Raw genomic sequence first — 5,464 nt, 5'->3', positions numbered from 1 at the left:
GAGAAGGCAAGGCGACGGTGTTAGCTTATGATCCGTGCGGATGCGTGGACAATTTAGCTGGAATAAATCAGAAAAGACTGACGTTCCGGCAATGAGTGCAGCACAGGCGTGGACTTATGAAGGGGCATGACCAGGTGTCCTCCATAGAGCTTGATTGCTCCCACCGGAAGCCTGGCCAAACAAGGTGAGTGCTGCAGCGGACATGACATTACCCCCTCCTCAACGACCGGCACCCGACGGTCGACAAGGCTGGTCAGGATGCTCACGGTGGAACTGAGCAACAAGATCCGGATCCAGGATGAAACGAGAGGGAACCCAGGATCGCTCCTCCGGGCCGTAGCCCTCCCAGTCCACCAAGTACTGGAAACCCCGGCCACGGCGACGGGATCGCAGGAGACGGTGCACAGTGTAGGTAGGACCACCGTCGATGAACCGAGCAGGAGGCGGGGACCGAGCAGGGGGAACTAGAGGACTAGAACAGACGGGCTTGACTTTATTTTTTATTTTTTTTTATTTTATTTTTTTTAACTTGTCCTGTCCAACAGCTGGGCAGACAGATGAGAGCTGAGGGCCTCTTGTGTTGGACAGATTTTACTTTAACAAGAGGGGTTATTAATCTTCAGACAAACCAAATGTATGTCTGGATAAACCCCTTTTGTAATTGAGGCCAAACTTTATTAATTTCAATCATGTCTGAAAATCTTTGGTGTTGGACCGGACGGAAAAGGAAAGAGGGGAAGAAGAGAGAGGGACGATAGAGAGAGGGGGGGTAGGGGGTGATAATAGGAGGGGAAGGGGGATAAGACCATGAAGCAGCATAAAGCAACAAGTTTACTGGTTGTTAATCATTATGGTAAGGTTCAAATGTAGTACAATAAGGGCGGAGCCTGTCCACACACACACTCAAATGTTATAAACACACCTGCTAGCTGCAAAAAATGTCCACCTGTCGATATGTATACAAAACAGATAGTGTTCACACGCATACTTATTTTTTTTTTTATTTTTTTTTCTTCTTTTTTTTTTTTTCTTTTTTTTTTTCTTGGCCAAACTTTATTAATTTCAATCATGTTTGAAAATCTTTGGTGTTGGACCGGACGGAAAAGGAAAGAGGGGAAGAAGAGAGAGGGACGTTAGAGAGAAGGGGGGGTAGGAGGGTGATAATAGGAGGGGAAGGGGGGTAAGACCATGAAGCAGCATAGAGCAGACAGGTTTACTGGTTGTTTATCGTTACGGTACGGTTCAAATGTAGTACAAAAAGGGCGGGGCCTGTTCACACACACTCAAATATTATCAACACACCTGCTAGCCGCAAAAATGTCCACATGTCAACATGCACGCAAAACAGATAGTGTTCACGAACGCATACCTATGCCTTTAAACCAACTAGTGTGAAATCTTTCATTCATTCAATCATGCAAACTATTAGTGCAAAGGTGAGCTAACACCTGTGCTCAGGTGAGTGTTTATGTTCTTCTAAAATGGATGGTGGAATGTGAAAAGAAGGAGGAGGAGCGCCCAGCCACCCCCACACCCATACCCCCGCCGCAGCAGCAGCGGCAGCCGGAACTCCCCCAACGCCACACGGAAACAGGCAGGGAACAACCGCCCCCCGGGCGACCAAGACCGCCACCCAGGCCAGGGCCAGCAGGACCGCCGCGAGGCCCCCAGAGCCAGAGAGCAGGGAGGCGCAGAGGGAAAGAGAGCGCCGCCCCAGCCCAGCCAGGAAAGCAGCCCCCCGCCGCGCCGGAAGAGCCCAACGCAGGGCCCCACCGGAGAGGGACGCCCACAGCCCCAGACGAGCACCCCACCACCACCCAGGAGTTCCGGGCATCCCCCCGCCCCGACCCCAGGTACGAGCCAGGACCCCCCAAGGGAGACCCGCTCCGCACTCCAGGCAGCCACTCACCCGGCCCACGGTTGGTCCAGGTAGGAGCGAGGCAGGGGCCCGCCGCCCCCGCCCAGGAGGGGGGAACCCCGGGGAAAAAAGGGCGGCCCACAAGGGATGTTATAAATATGGCCCGACCAGGCTCGGCCATGTTGGAAGTTTGGCGGGGCCCAGCGCCCAGGGGCAAGGACCAGGACCCACCCCCCAGGGACACGAACACCCCCGGCTCAGGTGTAATATGAACCCCCCCACCGTGCGGAGAGAGCACCGCCGGGCCCAGGGAGCCGGCACCCAAGGGACACGGCCGCCATCGCCAAGGGGCCCGCACCCCCCACCAGGGAAGGGGTAGGGGACAGATGGACCCTTGTAAAATGTGTGTGCGTGTATGGGTGTTTGAGAGGGTGTTTGTGTGCATGTGTGTGTGTTTATGTTTGAATGTATATATTGAAGGGGGAGGGGTGTGTGTACTAAGGGGGGTGCAGTTAAAATTGGCGAGTAGGGCACTAAGGGGACATCTCCTGATTACTCACAGTGATGTCCCCTCACCCTCCACACCAAGGGGCCCTAAATGTCTAAGGTGCGGTTAAAATTGGCGGGTAGGGTGCCAGGAGGACATCTGCTGCTTGCTTGCAGTGATGTCCAAGCACCCCCCCTACCAAGGACCCTACATGTCTAAGGTGCAAATAAAACCGAAAGAGGGGGGGCCCACTCCATACGGCAACCATAGGAGGGGGGCCACTCCCAAGTAGCCCCCCCCCCAAGGCGCATCGCAGGCTAGACCCCCCACCCCCTCACCCTAATATGAGGTTATATAAGGAAGGGGGTAAGTTGGGGACAGCTGGTAGACTGTCCCCCGGTGGTCAAACAGCCGTCCCCCAGCCCACCCCCAGCAAAGGGGCCAGGGCCACACAGCCCAGGGGCCCACCCCCGGAGGCGCCAACACCCCAGGCCCGGCACCACCCACCCCACACAGAGAGAGATGAGCCAGAAAGCGTCGCCCCCCCCCCCCCGGAGCAAGCCCAGGCCCCCACCCCCAGACGCCGGCCCTAGAAGAGCTCTGGTCAGGCCTCGACGGGACCGAGGAGGCCAACCGGCCGAGGCAACCACTGATTGCCTCAGCGGAGACCCCGACCCGCTAGCCCCCCCGACCCGTACTAATAATGGGCCCCCCCTCCCCCCCAGAACGCCCCCCCACAGGACAGGGCCGACAAGCCCCCCACCCCACCCCACCCCAGACCCCGCAGCCGAAGCGGGTGACACCCAGAGCGACCGGGGGCCCCGAGAGGGTTGTCCCGTCCCGTCCCAGAGCCAGGGAAGGGCCGATCCCAGCCCCAGGTGCAGATGGGCAGCCCATCCGGCGCCGCTGGGCCCCCCCCACCCGAGCAGGGCCCCCCGCCAACCCCCCCCAGCACAGGCAAAGGGACCACCCCCCCAAGCCAAGCCAGACCACCACCCCACCCCCCCACCACGCACCCCCACACCCAAGCCCAGAGGACCACGCAGCGCCCCAGCCCGCCCCACCCAGGCACCGGACCCGACCCCCCGACCAACGGAGCCCCCCACCGCCCCCGCCAGGCACCGGAAGCCCCGACCCCCACCCCAAACCACGGCAGAAGGGCAAGGAGCAGCGACGACCAAGCCCTCCACCCCCTAAGTCATGGAGTCAACCACAGGAGACCAGAGAGACTGAATTCTTTCAAAGTTACTTGAGCTTTGGGCTGACATTTTTTCCAAGCTGATATGATCAAACAGCAGATTTCTGTGTTGACTTATGTTTATATTTTTCTTGTTTTTCCAATTTATTAAAATAGTTTTTTTGGCAATACAAAGAGTTATGAAAAAGATAGATGCTAATCCTTCTTCTATATCGATGGCGCTCATGTCACCAAGCACACAAAGTGACGGTGAGGCAGTGATTGAAACCTTAAGCCAGACTGATAGATCGGCACATACCTGCTGCCAGAGAGCCTGGACAGGAGTGCAGAACCACAGTGCGTGCATGTAGCTGTCGGGTAGATTATTATCACAGTGCTCGCAAATGTCTGAGTTACTGAGACCCATCTTGAACATCCTCTGTCCAGTGTAGTAAATTCTGTGAAGAGTTTTGAGATGGATTAGCTGCAGATTTGGACTTTTTGTCAGTTTAAAGGTGTTTAGACAAAGTTCTGACCAGAAGCTTTCATCTGTGCTGATGCTCAAATCTGCATCCCATTTTTTTGTTGGAAGGGCAATATTGTTATCTAAATTACATAAAAGTTTGTATATTTTGGAGAGAGTTCTATTCATTGAAAAATTAATCAGAGTGGTAACTACATCTGGTAGCTTTAAATCGTCTTCTTTAATTTTATACTTTTTAGTAATACTTGATTTAAGTTGCTGATATTCCAAGAAGTTATTTATTCCATGTTTGTCTTGAAGTTCCTGGGGGGTTATGAATCTTCTATCAATAATTACGTGCTCTAGTTGTTTTATGCCCCCTGCTTGCCAGGCTGGGAAGTGAATCATTTTTTTGTTAATAAGGATGTCCGGGTTGTTCCAGATGGGTGTCATTTTGCACGGTTGAATTGATGATTTTGATATTTTGAGAAATTCCCACCAGGCTGTTAAGGTGGCATTTATATTAATGCTTTTGAAACAATCCTGTTTTTTAACTGTTTGGCTAATAAATGGTAGCTGTGACAGGTTGATCTTTCCACATAACACCTGTTCCAGGTCTAACTATGAGTTGGTTTCTGGATTATTTTTTAACCATTTTAAGATATATTGTAATCTATTTGCAAGAAAGTATTTGTGGAAATTAGGTAGTTCTAATCCTCCACAGCTTTTTGCAGATTTTAAAGTTTTTAGACTAATTCTTGCAGGTTTGTTGTTCCATAGAAAGCTTGATATGGATGAGTCTAATGTTTTGAACCATTTTAATGGCGGTTGTGTGGGAATCATTGAGAAGAGATAATTAACTTTGGGTAAGATTTTCATTTTAACCGTGGCTACCTTGCCCATAAGGGACAGAGGCAGGTTGGTCCAGCGTGTTAGATCGTCCTGTATGCTTTTCAGTAATGGGGTGTGGTTTAGCTGCACCAGTTCTGATAGTTTGGGGGAAAAGTAGATACCCAGATATTTGATATTTCCTGTTTTAACTGGAATTGTGAGTCTTTGTTCCATATTCCTGTTGAGTGGTAATAAAACAGACTTATTCCAATTAATGGAATAGTCTGATATGGAGGAGAATTCATTTATGATCATTGCTGTTTCATTTACAGAATGTAAATTCCTTAAAAACAGTAATATGTCATCCGCATAAAGACTAATTTTATGATGGCTGTGTTTGGTTTTTATTCCTATAATGCTCTCATTCTGTCTTATTGCTGCAGCTAAAGGCTCAATGAATATAGCAAAAAGAGAAGGAGAGAGTGGGCAGCCCTGTCTAGTTCCTCTTCCAAGAAAAAACCTGTTGGAAGTCTGTTTATTAGTTCTAACTGATGCATTGGGGTTGTGATATAATATTTTGATCCACTTGATGAATGATTCTCCAAACCCAAACTTATGGAGGGCAGCAATGAGGAACTTTCAATTTAC

Source organism: Oryzias latipes, chromosome 1 (assembly GCF_053564925.1).
Source record: "Oryzias latipes strain Hd-rR chromosome 1, Olatipes_Hd-rR_3.1".
In the NCBI taxonomy this organism is placed as follows: Eukaryota; Metazoa; Chordata; class Actinopteri; order Beloniformes; family Adrianichthyidae; genus Oryzias; species Oryzias latipes.
Note: the sequence above shows the minus strand (reverse complement) of the source record.